The 17,951-nt window shown below is 45.0% G+C and overlaps 1 protein-coding gene across 5 annotated transcripts in view; it reads left to right on the top strand.

Annotated features, from left to right (window-relative positions):
* The window catches only part of MYO16 (myosin XVI), a 584,648-nt gene that overhangs the window by 426,554 nt on the left and 140,143 nt on the right, over nucleotides 1-17,951 (top strand). The gene's annotated exons all lie outside the window — the stretch shown is intronic.

Here is a 17,951-nt window from a genome sequence, read left to right as displayed (position 1 = left end):
TTCTATTAACTTACTCACTACCTTTTATATAGGAGAGATTTAGCCTTTAAAGTTTTTTATAATGTACCAACCTTCTAGTCCTGTATTCACATTTTAATCTATATTTTCCTTATATTGAGCAGTTATGAATTCATGGGGTTTAGTTGAAATATTACAGTAAGACAGAAGTAGTGATTTTAGAAAACTACTTCCCTATTTTCCTTTAAGTCTCGTGGAAGCTGTCTTCAGACCATCTCTACCTGACCCGCCTCACAAGTCTGTTTGTATCGAATCTTGAAGACGTGTCAGGTCGTTCAATAAATGCTAATTGCATTAAACAGAATGGGACCAAGCTTTGGAATAATGTTTTGTTTGTTAATTATTTTCTGTTTGCTTCTAAAAATTATTCCACCGCCACTTAATAGAATTTCCATTTCAGTTTTTGTTGTTTTTCTGTTGTTGTTGTTGATTTGGGGAAGAACAGTGAGCAGTGCGAATAAATACAATTATTTCCTGCAGCTCTGATAGCAGGAAAGCAGAGTAGAGCCCGTCCATTGATTAGCTGCCACAGAGCCAAGTCCCATGGAATTATGAATTTTTCTCTAAAAGTGCCTTTATGTTTTAAGCAGGATTTTCCATAATTGGAGTCAATTTTGTGGTTTTAGAAAAATCTTTCATTTTCCTGAGATCTGCTAATGAGTCTTAGCCCAAGGACTCCCGAAGGACTCATTCACATGTTACAGTATAGATTATATGTAATTTGTGGCAATATGTCAAGCCATATGCCTTTCTAATCATGAGCCGTAGCTACGTATATTTAATCTTGAGCTACTGGATTTTCAAGGAAAGCAGCGTATTCTGCGTTTTATAAACCAAGACACATAGCAGAGAGCCAGTTGGTTTAGCAACAGCACGATCTCTCGGACCGTCGTATGAGCATTCCTGCAGGGCTCTTTGGTGATAAAGCTGGTCCCAGGGAAGAAGCTCAGTGGCTCTCGGGTTCCTGGATTGCTTTGCGTCCTCTTCTTTGGCCAGACGGATGGGCTGGAGTGTCGCTCAGATCACCCCGGCTCTTCTGTGATGGGGTTACCTGGTTTTGTGAGGGAAAACTCCCCTCTCCTGGGAAGGCTGACCACGGTGGCCGGTGATTATACTGACCTCCAGCCCCCCAGGAGGGACCGTTCTGCTCTGACTACGAGACCCCGCCGTGCTTCTGAATCTGGTTTGGAGCAGAGGCTCCTAGGTCCTTTTAGAAATGTTTAAGCAACATTATTTGAATTATAGCTGAAGATCTTTCCTAAACACATTTGAATTTTTCATTACTCATAGGAGCCTGGTGTATTTTCCAATCTCCATTACAGAAATATTTTAAAGTAAATGGGGAGAGGCTGTGCATGAAATATTAACAGGGTCTCATTAATGAGCACGGATGTGAATTAAAGAAGGCTGAGGGGGTTTTGGTTGTTGTTATTTGTTTTAGCAAATTTTAAATCATATATGGATTAGCTGTTTTAGGAATTGCTCTTAAACTTCCAGTGGTGATTTAAGTGATAGATACGCATTAAATCCAGAAGTATGTCTAATTTTATTGGCTTTTAAAATTAAGAATCTTGAAAGAAAGAAGAATTATGATTTGGAAAAAGACATTGGCTCGCAGGAAATCTGAATTTCCATCAAGGTGGTTCTGAGCTGACTCTAATAGGAAACAGTACTTTGAAGGTCCTAAATTTTAATGTGAGCAAAGTGAATAGATTAGGAGACACGAAAGTGATCAGAAGTAATAAAAATGAAATTGATGAAAATACAGGTCACAGTAATGGTTACAAAATATGTGATGCTTGCCTATCTGACCTCATTGTCTGCTCATAAGGTCTGTGTTTGAAAATTGTTTATTGCGACCGTTTGATCTGACACAAAGTGATGCTCTTTGGATCTGATGAGTGTCCTGTAAGACTGGCCTGGTTTACACAAATCAAGTTGGTGATACTGTTCTTGCCTGGGATCACGTGTCTATGTTTCAGCCTCGTTCTCTCCCCAAACCCTTAAATGTTGCAGTGGACTGAATGGTGGCCCCCCAAAAAGGTGTGGCCATGTGCTCACCCCTAGGCCCTCAGAATGGAACCTTCTGTGGAAAGGGGTCTTTGCTTACTCTAAATCCAAGGGCAAGTACCCTTCTGAGAAGGAAGCAGAGGGAGATTCATGAGAGAAAGGGAGACCACACAAGCAAAGAGGCAGGGACAGGAGAGATGCAGCCACGGGGCAAGATCCCAGGGCCCCCAGGAGCTAGAAAAGGCAGGAAGGCATGTCCCCTAGAGCCTCCGGGTACATAAAGATATGCCCAATGTCCAAGTTCTGGCCTCCAGAACTGTGAAAGAACCAATTTCTCTTGTTCTGGGCCAGCCGTTTGCAGTCACGACCCTCCGGAAGTAATACACGTGTCCATTGGGTCAGGATTCACAGATCAGAAAAGACGGGAATGATTTTAACTCATAACATTATGGAATTTCTTTACCACTTTTGATTCGTTCGAAAGGGATCCCGACATTTCTCCACCTCTGTTGGTTTTCTTCACCTGAAATACCATTTCCCTGTCTTTCCAGACCTTGGCCATCTTAGGAGTCGCTTCTTGGCTTAACCCACACCTCCCTGAGCTCTCCCTTCCCTCAGCAGTCGGGGTGTCTGACGCTGGTGTGGCCTTCCCCGGTTCACGAAGTGCTCCCTGAGGCCTTGCGTATGAACGCTGCAGGGTCAGCGTTCCAGTCAAGTCAGCCTTCAGGAAGTTCAGTGGTTCGTCAAAGACGGCACAGCTAGCACGAGCCTCCTGGGGGTGACTTAACGAGGTTTCAAGTGCCGCGCGGCTGGAAACAGCAGAAATTTATCCCCACATTTCTAGAGGCCAGAATCCAAAATCAGGTGTCAGCAGGGTTGGCTCGTTGAGCGGAGTCTGAGAAAACTCTGTCCCAAGCTTGTCCCCCGGCTTCCGGTGGTTGCCAGCCGTCCACGTCGCTTGGCTTGTAGACACGGCTCCCAAACTCTGCTTCTGTCTTCACAGCTCTCTGTCCCCTCCTCTTCTTGGAAGATATCCAGTTGAATTTCGGACCCTCCCTCCCCCCTACGACCTCATCGTACTCATATCATGACATCTTTGAAAGATCTTATTTCCCAATTAGGTCACATTCTGTGGTTCTGGGTGGACATGGAATTTGAGGGTACACTACTGAACCCACCACAGGGTAATAGGTCACAATACCATATTTCACTTTCCCTTCCGAGGACCACCTATCTCCCCATCTCCACTGTGTTGTGCGTGAAATTCTTCAAGTGTTTGTTGTCTACAGTCATAGGCTCCTCGTGGTACGGCAGGGAAGCTCTACAGGGGACTCCCTCACCAGGATCTTGAGGGGGACACTGACTTTCAGTGGCCACATGCATAAAGTTTGCAATTCAGGGGAATATATTGTGAACCTCATGAACTTGTTCTGAAGGTCACATGTTGGGCAAGAAATCACGTCACGTCTGATTCTCTTGAGATGTTCCATCAAACATGAGTCATCTTTCCCCCAACAATAGCTGAAGGTCTGTCTATGCAGAAGTACCACTCTCCTTGGCAGGATTTTGAACTCACTGATAACAAATATTGACGACTGGAAAATATTTCAGGGATCATCTACCAACTGGCCATATTTTTAGGTGAGCATATTAAGGGCCCAATTGACTCACTCAAATTGTTAGTGATAAAATGCCCTTCATTAGTTAAAAAATAGGTTTGTTAATCTTTGTATCCTATTAATGTGCCCAGTGCCTGAAGCAAAGCTTTGTAAGTCACATTAGAATGTTTATTTTTATTTCTCATAATTAATGTCACTTCAGTAGGTGATAGGGGAAATGTAACCACCGAAGTTATATTATAGTATTTTCTTGCTATCATGCTTGGAAAACTTGAGTGGAAGGTGCAGAAATAGAGATATTTTTCTATCTGTGAAAATTGTAATAATAGAAGAAAAAACATTTACATAATGTTTTAACTTATGTTAATGCTTATCACTGAATATACAGGTTGTTTTCATGTTAAGTAGCTCTACCTTGATCTAAGAGAATTTTTGTGAAAAATTATGTTCTTTGCCATTTAGTTTTATGACTACTATTTTAATGGTGCAAAGAGGTGTGTGGAATTTTACTGCAGAATTTAGAAGATCCTTTCCATTACGGTTTGCCTCAAGGAAATGAAAGCATTCTCTGCAATTTCCATACTACATATTCTGAAATGTAATTTTATGACAGTTTGAAAATGTAGAGCCCCTTCATATAATGTGCTTTAGATATGTCTTTCTGTGGGTGGATTTTGATCGTTTTCACCAGGATTCCTTTCTCCGTCCCCTAAACCACATCCCCGCGGAGCACTCTGTAACCCTAGACACGTAGGCCTTGGTCATTAGTGTCCCTGTCCTTGACGTCCGCACACATTTATGAGGACCGTAGGACCAGAACGTCGCTGATAGAAGCCATGTGCGGGAGGAATGATGTTACTGACGTCTGGCCAGTCTGTAAAAGCATCTGATTCTCCCCTCCTCCTTGAATAAGATCTACCCCTGTTGCTGGAGGAACTGAGTTGGAAAGATATCGGTTGAGATTGGTGCTGTTACTCGGATCTGAGAAGCAGGGACGTTGCCATGGATTCTGGGTGATGCCTTGATGACAGCAAACCTCTTTGCCCCTCAGACGTATTTACATCACGCGTGTGCAGGGGAGATGGTGGCCTGTTCAATTTCCCAGTTCTAGCTGCCCCAGAAACGCCTTCTGTAGCTTGCCGACTGGCCTTCACCCCGGAGACCTGTGGGAGACACGATGTGCCCAAGAAGACTCGGAAAGTGAACCTCTAAATCAAAAGAAAAAGGAGATGAACTAATCAATAAGGAGCCTTTCATTTATTTCTTTCTTTTCTCCAGGCAGAATCCCCAGACATAACAATGAAATCTGTCTGGTCTAAGCCAAATGGATACCATTAAAGGTTATTTGACAAAGATATCTTGACCCACACAGAATGAGTTTAATTTACATCCGTATTTGCTGACTTCTTGGGCAGACTCCCGGAAAAATAAAAATTAACTCCACCAGGCCCCTGGTGGTCTGTTGTTCTATCAATTTTGCCTCTGGCGTAAATTTCTGTGGGAGACCTGATAAATGTTTCCTCATTTGGGGTTGTGCTTGGAAGAGAAAATGCAGGCTCTCCTTCAGGGAATCTCACTGTTTCTTTAGGGATTTAATAGGTTCTGTTATCTTCGTAGACTGACAGAAATTTGTAAATAAGGAACTTTGGGTTTCCTAGAATATTGATATCTTGTTGTTAGTTGATTGGGTTTTTTTTTTTCCCCCTTTAAAAGGAGCCAATGAGGCATATTCATAAATTTCATATATGACAATTTCAAGGAAATGTCTATATTCAGATGCTAGGTAAGGACACTTACAGTAATGCTGTGTGTGCTCCTAACTTTCTTTGTTTATCAGTATTTGTAACGTAAAGTGAATGAGAATGAAAGCAAGCAGTACCGTTAGATACAATCGCTTAATAGAAAAGTAAAAAGTAGGAGCTTCTACCTATAAATATTGATGGCTACAGAGGGGTCAATTTACGACTACTCTTGAAATTGAGACTCTTTTTAGCAAACCTCAGACAGAAAGCTGAAACCACGCATGAAAAATTACCAGACTCCTTTGTACTTGCTTGAAAACAATCTTTCATTTCTTTTCCTAAAACCCAATCTTTATACATTCCGATGTGATGTGTTGTAGTCAAGAGGAGATTCCAGAGTTTAGAGTTTGTATCACCTGGTGATCCCAACCACCTCTTTTCTAGAGATCATATGTTGCCCCACATGAAAGGGATAATAAATTTGTCTGATAAGTGAATTCACTTGCATTCCACAAATACCGATGTTTCCCAAGAGAGTATTTTATGTCTGCTGCTGGGACTTTGTATGCCCTCAAGATTCCCTCTCCTGCATGACATGAGCCCCCAAACGCCTCTCTCTGTCTGTGGGCTCCACGCCTGCACATGTGCTTGTTAAGACCTCTCCTTGGCCAGCGTCTCTGGCTCTCGGCAGATCCAGAAGCGAACCGCCTTCAATTCCAAACCACGTCCCACGCTCTCTCTCTCTCCCCCTCAACTCCCTTCAAAGAAGTAAAGCAGTGAAACTGATTTCCCGTATTTGTCCCACTTTTCAGGGTAAAACCTGAAACCCAGCCCCTCTCTCTCCTTACTCCTGAGTCCGAATGCTCCCTCCTGCCCCGGGACCCTCATTCCTGGCCCCTCGCTCACGGCTCCTGACGCCGACTGGCTCTAGTTACCTATTAAGGAATGAATGAACAGTTTTACTTAAATGTGTAGGAACTGCCTCTGCTCCACTGGTCTGTTTCTCCAGTGACACTGTTCAAAGCTAAAGGTGATGATCCCATATCCCACTTGTTAATCACGGACATGCTCTAGGCCATCCGGGCTGCTGTCAGCGGCTCTTCAACGCTCTGTTAAGCAATTTCACCCCCGACCTCTGCCTCCCCGGTAGAAGAATGAACTTCCCTCTCCCTTCTGAAGACCGGATCTTCCGGACCGTCCCCGCACGCTCGTTCTTCGTGTACCTGAGAGTTGAACAAGCCACTCGGGGGAGGTAATCAGATTCAATTTTATTTTTGGCTCACGCTGCTTTTTAAAATGCGTTCAGCAGAGACAGTCCTTTCCTTGGAACCAGCTGAGAACCCAGGCAGCTCCAGGGATATTTCTGGTCTCTGTCCAGTAATAGGACGTCCTTCATTGGCTTTCACTGGCGCTCACAGACTCAATTCCATAACGAGGAACTTCTAGTCCTTGTTAATTATCGTCATTGCAATGTACCTGGAAGGTGAGGCCCCTCCTGCCTTCGCCACAGAGGATGCTCTCCGTACAGCGACCTCGGGGGTCCTGTTTTCTCTCTTTTCTTGAGCTGCGTGGTCTCACTGTGTCTCAGTGGTTTCCCACAAACGATGCCTTTTAGTGTCCAGGTCTTGCTCTAAGGGCTCTCGTGTGTCGCTGGCACACCCCACCCCTGCCTGCGTGGTGCTGACCCCTTGGGCTGGCTGCCCCCATGGCCCTGGTGGCCAGGTTCATTCCCACAGACTCTCTGCACTGGGCTCCTTCCCTGCCAGCCCCGGCTCCCGCCTTGTTGGCCAGGATGTCACAGAACTCGGACTTAGGGACCACATAAGGGAACCTTCCCATGGCCTTTGTAGATCATGGGACACCTGAGCTGTTCTGTGCTCTGCTCAGGAGCTGACAGGGGCATCAGCACGGGCTGTGCCTGTCCCCAGTCCCCCGGTCACCTGCCCGCATCTGAGTTTGTGCTTCTTGGTGGAGTTAAACACCAGCTTGCCGTGTCTCCCTGAGTAGTGCGGCAATGTCAGTGTACTAGAGGGGTCCCATGAAGCCCCCTTCCCACTGGCTTAGGGGGTGGGGGAGAGAAGCTGTGGAAAAGCATTCATGGCCACATTTGCATATCGTGTGCCTGAATGAGGCATGGGAGCAATAGACCTAAAGAGGTGGACATTGACAGAGAAATCAGTTTCAGTAGATAGATAAAGTAAACACACGCACTCACCGTGCTGCCAGAGGCTCCATGTTACCATCTGGGAGATCCTAAAATGCCTGAATTGTCATTGAAGGGGGGGATCCTTTTTAAAAAATAACTAATTAATTAATTAGTTAATTTTCAGTATTCATTTTTTTTTCATTTATTTATTTTCAGCATAACAGTATCATTATTTTTTCACCACACCCAGTGCTCCATGCAATCTGTGCCCTCTATAATACCCACCACTGGTACCCTGACCTCCCACCCCCCCGCCACTTCAAACCCCTCAGATTCTTTTTCAGAGTCCATAGTCTCTCATGGTTCACCTCCCCTTCCAATTTCCCCCAACTCCCTTCCCCTCTCTAACACCCCTTGTCCTCCATGCTATTTGTAATGCTCCACAAATAAGTGAAACCATATGATAATTGACTCTCTCTGCTTGACTTATTTCACTCAGCATAATCTCTTCCAGTCCCGTCCCTGTTGCTACAAAAGTTGGGTATTCATCCTTTCTGATGGAGGCATCATACTCCATAGTGCATATGGACCACATCTTCCTTATCCATTCGTCTGTTGAAGGGCATCTTGGTTCTTTCCATAGTTTGGCGACCGTGGCCATTGCTGCTATGAACATTGGGGTACAGATGGCCCTTCTTTTCACTATGTCTGTATCTTTGGGGTAAATACCCAGGAGTGCAATTGCAGGGTTATAGGGAAGCTCTATTTTTAATTTCATCAGGAATCTCCACACTGTTTTCCAAAGTGGCTGCACCAACCTGCATTCCCACCAACAGTGTAAGAGGGTTCCCATTTCTCCACATCCTCTCCAGCACATGTTGTTTCCTGTCTTGCTAATTTTGGCCATTCTAACTGGTGTAAGGTGGTATCTCAATGTCGTTTTAATTTGAATCTCCCTGATGGCTAGTGATGATGAACATTTTTTCATGTGTCTGATAGCCATTTGTATGTCTTCATTGGAGAAGTGTCTGTTCATACCTTCTGACCATTTTTTGATATGATTATCTGTTTTGTGTGTGTTGAGTTTGAGGAGTTCTTCATTGATCCTGGATATCAATCTTTTGTCTGTACTGTCATTTGCAAATATCTTCTCCCATTCTGTGGGTTGCCTCTTTGTTTTCTTGACTGTTTCCTTTGCTGTGAAGAAGCTTTTGATCTTGATGAAGTCCCAGAAGTTCATTTTCGCTTTTGTTTCCTTTGCCTTTGGAGACGTATCTTGAAAGAAGTTGCTGTGGCTGATATCGAAGAGGTTACTGCCTATGTTCTCCTCTAGGATCCTGATGGATTCCTGTCTCACATTGAGGTCTTTTATCCATTTTGAGTTTATCTTTGTGTATGGTGTAAGAGAATGGTCGAGTTTCATTCTTCTACACATAGCTGCCCAGTTTTCCCAGCACCATTTATTGAAGAGACTGTCTTTTTTCCACTGTATATTTTTTCCTGCTTTGTTGAAGATTATTTGATCATAGAGTTGAGTCCATATCTGGGCTCTCTACTCTGTTCCACTGGTCTATGTGTCTGTTTTTATGCCAGTACCATGCTTTCTTGGTATCACAGCTTTGTAGTAAAGCTTGAAATCAGGTAATGTGATGGCCCAGTTTTATTTTTGTTTTTCAACATTCCTTAGCGATTCGGGGTCTCTTCTGATTCCATACAAATTTTTGGATTATTTGCTCCAGCAATTTGAAAAATACCAGTGGAATTTTGATCGGAATGGCATTAAAAGTATAGATCGCTCTAGGCAGTATAGACATTTTAACAACGTTTATTCTTCCGATCCAAGAGCATGGTATGGTCTTCCATCTTTTTGTGTCTCCTTCAATTTCTTTCATGAGTGTTCTGTAGTTCCTCTACTACAGTTACTTTACCTCTTTGGTTAGGTTTATTCCCAGGTATCTTATGGTTCTTGGTGCTATAGTAAGTGGAATCGATTCTCTAATTTCCCTTTCTGTATTTTCATTGTTAGTGTATAAGAAAGCCACTGATTTCTGTACATTGACTTTGTATCCTGCCACATTGCTGAATTGCTGTCTGATTTTTTTTTTTCTGGATATAGTCTTTGAACCCCGATGACACCCTCAGTCTGATGCAGATAATATTTAGTGACCTTGGCTATGAGCCACACCAGAGGCAGCTCGAAGGTCTAAGCAGATGACACCCACCCATGCCCATTTCCTGAGTTCATAGGTAGCGTGTTCCCCTTCCCTTGAAATAACATTGTGTCTTGTGGGCTGTGCTGGCAAAGTCACCAGACTTCAGTGGGAACTGACCTCGGTGAACTTGACCTTGTAAAAACAAGAAACTGACTTCCAGAGTCATGCTGCTGTCGTGCCCTCAGCTAATGGTCACCGTCCGCGTCCCATAAGTGTGTTTCCAGTTGGCGGGTGGAAACTACAAGAGGAAGGCTTCTTTACAGCTCTGGGTGCATTTCCCTCCTACCGCAGCCCACGTTTATTCATTTTCTGTCTCCCCACTGCCAGCACGGTTCATGGCTTACACAGGGGACCCCAGCAATCATGGCTGTTTGAAAAATACGGAGTTTTCTTGCTGCCATCTCAGATAAAAATATTTGAAAATGCTTTCTGGACAGCTTTTTAGAAATGCCAACCCTCCAAAGGAAAAAGGTTGGTAGTGAGTATAATTATAATGTTGTCTCATCTTAAACTTACCAGCGATTTTTAACTAAGCCGTTGTCTCCTCTCATCATTGTACTGTATCTCAAATGCCCAGGAGACATTTCTCTGCAAACCCCAGGCCTGGGCTCTCTTGCTCCCTGCCAGCATCCCCGGGGGAGAACGGAGTTCCTGGGGCAGCTTACGCGGCTGGTACCTGGAGCCGCCATTCTCATCCTTGGGTGTGCACCAGGATCAACTGCGGAGCCAGTTAGAAATGCAGAGTCCTTCGTTGCACTCCTGGCAATGATGATTAAAGAGGGCCAGGGGAGGGCTAAGTTGTGCGCGTGTGTGCCAAGCCCCAGAGGATGCACTCCTGTAGGTAAACTGTGAAGCCTGTTTTTAGGAACGCTGGAGGTATTTGCACACAGTAGGTGCTCAGGTGAGCATACCTTCTAGCACATCGCAGGGCCGGGCCCCCACAGGGGTAAAAGGGTAAAGGGCCCAGGAGCCTGGCTCTGCGACCGGGCACCTTCCTTATCAAAGGGCGGTAACACACCTACCCTTGCTCTCAGCGCAGAGCGAAAGCCCTGACTGCAGAGGAAGCTCTCTCCCCTCTGGCTTCCATTTCCTTGGTGATCAACCCAGCCGGAGCCTGACAGCCCCCAGTGAGGAGGAGAACACGTGTGTCTGGCCTTGGGTAACTTTTCTTTGTGGACCCGGGAAACGAGGCAGCTTGGTAAAGTGTGATTCATACCCACGGGGAAAGCTTGAGTCTCCCTCTTACATAGACAGCTGAGCTGGTCTATCTTGTGATTGTGTGTCCTGCAGCCCCGGGGTGTCAGAGGGAGGACTTCGGGAGAATAGCACCCCCCACTCCCTGGGTCACCCACACTCCTCCACGGACCCCAAGGCCGAAGCAGTGGTGTGAGTCCTGCTAATTGCTGAAACACAAGCAAAACGCTGAGTTTTCTTTGGAGTCTTTTCATTGAACAGACTCATTCCAGAGGACTCTGGCTACGGAGACAGCCTCCTGAAGCCCTGGCATCGGGCCCCATGCACCTAAACGTCTCCATCACATGTCTGAGGGCCCTGCCACTTCGCACGTGAGCCCTACCTTGCAGTCCTTAAGAGGGAAAAACAACGGAAGTCTCAAGTCCAGTTATGCGAAGGCAGAGGGAAAAGAGGAAAAGGTAGTTGAAAGCAGAGACGCGGCCTCTATCATTGGCTACGTTTGTGTTTTTCTCCTTTCATCCCCGAATATCAGACCGGCAAGGACGAGCAAGGCGGAGCAGCGAGACAGCCGGCCCGAGTGACCCAGAAAGGCCTCCGCCGCCCCGGCTTCCTGCTGCTCCTCCGCGCAGTCTGCCGGTCCCTCCTCCTCGGGCCGCACGGCTGAGAGGACAGGCCCGGCTCTGTTCTCCTGACGCACAGGCTCACAAAGCCGGGCGCTATTTCTGGGGTGCACGGAGCCTCTTCTTGGTTGTTTCCCTCCCGTAGAAGGTTCTAGGGGAAAGGACAGAGTCTCACCTCCCTTGGGACACCCGGGAACCAGCGACGTTCGTCCCACAGAGTTTTGTGGCTTTCTGTGGTTTCTTTTCTGTGCGGTCGTCGCCTCCTCTGCCTCCTAGAGGCCGTTGCTGTCGGCGAGGTCCTGACGATGCCAAGGGGGAGAGGACAGCGGGCGTCCGGCGGCCCTACCCCCCCGGGGGACCCGCTCTGTTCGGAGGCAGGTCCTTCGGAGAGTGACACAGGATTCTGACCGCCGTAGTCACACCGCAAGAGGGGCAGCCTTCCTGGCTGCCTCAGCACAGAGGACCTAGAGAACGTCGTGTGTCCTTCTCAGGTCAGTGCTGTAAAACGTTCTGGAACGGGTCAGAGAAGATGGCAGAGGCAAGCGCTAGAAGCAGGTGTGGGGCGTTGCCTAGAAAACCAGGTACTGTGCGGAGCGGAGGGCTAACAGCCTTGTTCGTTGATGTTCAAAATCCGCTGGAGAGAGGTCGGCAGGCGGACAGACAGGGCGGACAGGCAGAGAGAGGCTGACGTGCCCTCCCCTGTCCTGGAGACGAGAAGGCACAGTATCGTGACATGTTTACCACCAGACTCCATGACTGGTGGAAGCTGGAGCCCAGAAGGTGTCTCCCCCACCCCGCACCCCCGCCCAGCTGCTGCTTCTCCCCTGCATCTTTGGACCCCCCGGAGCACGGGGTCTGCAGAGCAGACTCGGCCCTGGCCGCTGGAGGAGCTGGGGCTAAAAGCCAAGGCAGGGTGGCCGTCAAGGGACAGATTGGGCTGCTGAGTGGCAAGAATGAGGAGGAAGGTAGTGTGCAAACGTGCCCAGTGTGGAAGGATCCTGTGGACATCGTTCTGCAGATGGAGACTGACTGGGGATCCGATGGGAGCGCTCCTTGACTTAATGCTCCTCCGTTCCATCCTTTTCTCGAAATTAACTTTAAGATCTTGCATTCTTTTTGGATAAAAAAGTGAAGTGTGTTATTTAGTCTAGATTATAGTAATTATATTAATAACTGTTAATTATAATATAGTTATATATTATATAATAATTATTAATATAGATTAATAATTAGATTAATATTATATTAAGCTGTGGCCATTTTGTTTTCTATCCTTATTTTTTTTTTTTAAAGATTTTATTTATTTATTCGACAGGTAGAGATCACAAGTAGGCAGAGAGGCAGGCAGAGAGAGAGAGAGGAGGAAGCAGGCTCCCCGCTGAGCAGAGAGCCCAACGTGGGGCTCGATCCCATGACCCTGGGATCATGACCGGAGCCGAAGGCAGAGGCTTTAACCCACTGAGCCACCCAGGCGCCCCTCTATCCTTATTTTTAAAGCAAAACCAAACACAACCCTTAAGGCACACTCATTAAAATATAGTTTTCCTCTTAGGGCATGCAATTTTGAATTGGATAGGCCTATTTTAGATTTTTGTGCTAAGTTTCTGAATTTGTATTGTCCCCCCACCTCCCCACTGCAACAGAGAGTGTTAGAGGAGGCCTAGTGGGGGGCTGGGACATTGGGCACACCCCAGAGATAACACAGCCACAGCTCCCCTCTCCTCATACCCCCTCAGGGGTGGCTTTGTAGGAAGCCATGAAGACGCATGCCAGCCCCTTCCACCTGCTCACCCCACAGCCAGGGGCATATGTTGGGGGGGTGGGGTGGGAGACCAGAACGCCTCTCTGCCCAGCAGAGATGAGAGAGCCCTCTTCTACATCAGTGGTGGTTGAGTGGGGAGCCGGCTTCTCCCAAGTGGCAGTGATGAGGCTGGGCCTCTCTCGTCCTGCTGAATGGCATCAGAGGAAGCCAGCTGAAACAGAAGTTTATGCTGGAGACATTGACAGCCTGCTCTGGACACATGATGGGACATCTGTAAGGATCTCCACAAGGATACAGTAAAACTCTACTCCGCTCACCAACAGGACCGACTCACTTACGGGGCGCTCAAACCAGTGAAAACAGACTACGCGTGCTTCTTGAGTCCCAGCACAATATGTATCAAGAAAGACCACCTGCTGGGGGAAAATCGAAGCTAAAGAATTTCAGAAAGATTAGAATTTTATGGAGTGGGCTTACCTCCCACAAAGCAACCAAACCAAAAGTCAATACCGGAAAGATGGCGGGCAGATTTCCAAATAGTTGGAAACTAAACGGTGCCCTTCTGTATATTCCATGGATCAAAAAGGAAGTCTCGAAGTAATTAGAAAGATGTGTTGAACTACATGAAAATGGAAATAGTGCGTACTGAATTTGTGAGACACAGCGAAAACAGTGCAGACAGGAAAATGTCTATCGCTGAATACGTATGTTAGAAGAGAGGTCTCAGTTGATGGTCTAAGTTCCTACCTCAAGAACCAGGAAAAAAGTGAGCAAAATAAAACCAAAGCAAGCCAACAGAAATCAGCGAAGTTGAAAAAAGTAAAGGAAATCGATGAAACAGAGGGCTGGCTGGCTGCTGATAACCCGAAATGACACATCTGAAGAAAGAAGGACAAAAAAGAGAACAGACACCAACCGCTGTCTATCAGGAATAAACGGGATTTCGCCAGAGACCGTGCAGACACCAGAAAGATCGAGAGGAAAACTGTAACTGTCACAAACACCAGCTTAGGTTAAATGGACCAATTCCTCAAAAAGCACAACCTGCCTCAATTTACCCAATGAAATACGTAACTGAATCAAGGAAATGAACTTAGATTTAAATCTCCCCAAAAAGAAAGTTCCCGTTCCCAGTGGTTTCACTGGAGAATTCTATCAAATGTTTAAAAGAAAATTAACACTAAACTTACAAGCTCTTACCTAGAAAATAGAGGTGAGAACACTTCCCACTTCATTTTATGAAGCTAGTATTACCCAGTGTGAAGACCAGACACAGAACACACACACACACACACACAAACTCACTCACACACACACGGAACTGAAAATCGGTATCCCTCATGAATGAAAACGCAAAAAGACTTTTAATATTAACAACTGTAATTACACAGTATGTAGAAAGAATTATGTACCATGAATAATTTGTTGTGTTTTTTTTTCTGGAGATGCAAAGCTGGTACAATAATTTGAAAATCAGTCAAGATTAATCCACCATGTTAACAGGCTAAAGAAGAAAAAAAAAATCACATGATCGTACCAACTGATGCAGAAAAAGCATTTGATAATTCAACATTCATCAGGATGAAAACACCCAGAAAAATATTGTTAGAGGAGACATACTCAATTTGGTAAAGAGCATTGACAAAAATATCCTACAGTTAACATAATATTTAATGGTGAAAAAATGAGTGTTTGCTCACGAGGTCAGAAAGAAGGCAAGGATGTCTGTTCTCACCATTCTTATTAAACAGAATGCTGGAAGTTCTAGCAAGTGTGCTAAGAAGAGAAATGAAATTAAAGCCAGATATACTGGAAAGGAAGAAACAAAATTGATCCTTTTGTAGATGATGCGATTGACTGTGTAAAATCCCAAGGAATCTACTGAAAAAAAAAGGGGGGGAAGGAAAAAAGTCTCGTAGAACTAATAAATGAGTTCATCAGGGTCACAGGATACAACATAAATGAAAAAACAATCAACTGCATTTCTATATACTGGTAAAGTGCACCAAAATTAAAAATACAATAACATTTACAACTGCTCATAAAAAATGCTAATAGGTAAAAGTCTAACAGAAATGGGGAGAATCTGTATGCTGAAACCCGCAAAACCATGAGGAAAGCACGCAGAGAGCTGCCTGGGAGACACATCACATCTGTGGGTAAGAACACGGCATGGTCAGTAGTCTCATAGACAAGCAGTATCACAATACTTCTCCCCAAATCGCTATGCAGGTGTAATGCAATTCCTATCAAAATCATAGCAAAAATTTGTTTAGATACAGAGCTATCGATAGACAACATTGCTCTAAAATTTATTTGGAATAGTGAATAAATTAGAAGAGTTAAAACAAATTTTTTAAAGAGTTATTTATTTATTTTAGAGAGGGGAGGGCAGAGGGAAACAGAGAATCTCAAGCAGACTCCCTGCTGAACTCAGAGCCCCACACCGGGCTCCATCTCACGACCCTGAGATCACGACCTGAGCCAAAACCAAGAGTCGGACACTTAACTGAGGCACCCAGGCATCCAAAACAATGTTTATAAAGAAGAATAATGTGGGAAGAATTCATCCATTTAACTTAATGTCTTATTATAAAGTTTCAGTAATCAAGACAGAGGTGAGGGGATAGATACGTAGATCATGGAACAGAGCAAAGAGCCCAGAAGCAGACCCTTACCAACAGGGTTGATGGCTGTGGTCATTCTGCAGGATGTTACCGTTGAAGGGAACTGTGTAATGGGCCCATGGGATCTGTCTGTAGCGTCCCTTACAACTGCCCATGAACCTGCAATGATCTTAAAATCAAAAGTTTCATTCAAAAATATTTGAAGGCGGGTACCTGGGTGGCTCAGTGGGTTAAGCCGCTGCCTTCGGCTCAGGTCATGATCTCAGGGTCCTGGGATCGAGTCCCGCATCGGGCTCTCTGCTCAGCAGGGAGCCTGCTTCCCTCTCTCTCTCTGCCTGCCTCTCCATCTACTTGTGATTTCTCTCTGTCAAATAAATAAACAAAATCTTTAAAAAAAAAAAAAAAAAATATTTGAAGGCAATGGTAGCAGATTATATATAGACGTAATAAACAGACATGAGTGGATATTATTTATTTAAATTTTCAACTTGCCTTGGACAAGGCCAATATTAAACTTCATTGACTTGAAGAAATTGTCATGGTTGAAAGACCAAGTTTGGAATCAGATTGTATTTTATTTTTAAAATTAAAAAAAAAAAATAAAACCCCTCACATAGGAGTTTGGTATGTGTTGTGTATTTCTTGGCTCTATTCACTGAAATATGTAAATATTGACTAGTCCACCAACAATGTGCACACTTTAGGGTCTGGGGGTGGCGGTTGGTCTCTCATTTTGATTTTCCCCTCAAGTATGCAAGGACTTCTTGAGGAAAGACTTCATTCCAGGTTCAGGGCCAGGAAAAAAAAATTCTTTGGAACCCTGTGTTAACATTCCACTAATGCCAATTTTATGTAACACGTTCTCAGTCATTTGCATTATTATATTGTGATGATACAATAACCAACTGTTATGGGCAGTGTCTAAAACCTGCGTTGAGCTGTGAACTCAAATCCTGTCAATACTGGTGCCATCCATATCTTATGAGTAAGGTCAGAAGCTCTCAGTCTTGGAGTGCCCTTGAGACTATTAGTTAACACGTGAAAGAGAGTATTATGGTTTGCCCATCATCACAAAAACAATTATGCTCGCAGGCTTCAAGATTTGTTCATTTGATACAAAGTAGAAACATGTGCTGAGCTCCATGCTTCCTGCCAGCATCCAACTGCCCTGGTTGAGTGTTTGCCCTTGGACATGTGTGGGAGATGTGGTTTCCTAGGTATGTGACTAGAGTCTCCTGCTGGGAAGGTCTGGACTTGAGTTTCAGTGGGAGAACTTCAGCTTTTTCTCCACATTGCCTGGTACAGGTACCATTCATGAGAACTTTCCAGTGCATGATCCAAAAAGCACAAGCTCCAAAGCATGATCTTGTGATAATGCAAGACTCATCAGCACAATCTTAAATGAAATGGACAGCACAGTGTTTTGATGTATTTGGTCATAATATTCCAAAACATTAAAGTCCCTTTCAGCAGATATTGATTGAATGTGGCCAACGGACAGGCGTTCTGTTGGTTGCTGCAGGGAGATGGAGTTGGACAATTTGTAGTCACTGTGCTCAAGGTACGGCAGGAATTTTACTGTGGGATTGGGTAGGAATGGCCATACAGAACGAGACCATAACAAGAGCAAAGATAAGAAATGTTTTTAGAGAAAATCAGGTGGTCCAATCTGTGTGTGTGTGTGTGTCTGTCTGTCTGTGCTCTGCATCTGTGTGTTTAATTCAGTATCATCTTTTCATTTTTTTTCCAAGATCTTATTTTCAAGCACTGTCTTTACCCAACATGGGGCTCAAACTCATATCCGCGAGGTCAGGAGTCTCATGCTCTACCGACTGAGCCAGGCTCCCCATCGTGTTTTCTTCATTTTAAACGTTAACTGTTTAAATGATCCAAAAGGAATCTTTGAATAAAGAGACCACTGAATTTCTCCAACTGGAATCAAGCCCTCTTCCCCAGGCGTGGCAGCAACCCCCTGCCCGGTTTAGTGAGTTTTCTGGGAA

The sequence above is a fragment of the Mustela erminea genome, chromosome 15 (assembly GCF_009829155.1).
Source record: "Mustela erminea isolate mMusErm1 chromosome 15, mMusErm1.Pri, whole genome shotgun sequence".
NCBI classification, from domain to species: domain Eukaryota; kingdom Metazoa; phylum Chordata; class Mammalia; order Carnivora; family Mustelidae; genus Mustela; species Mustela erminea.
This window is presented reverse-complemented; position numbering and strand designations above follow the sequence as displayed.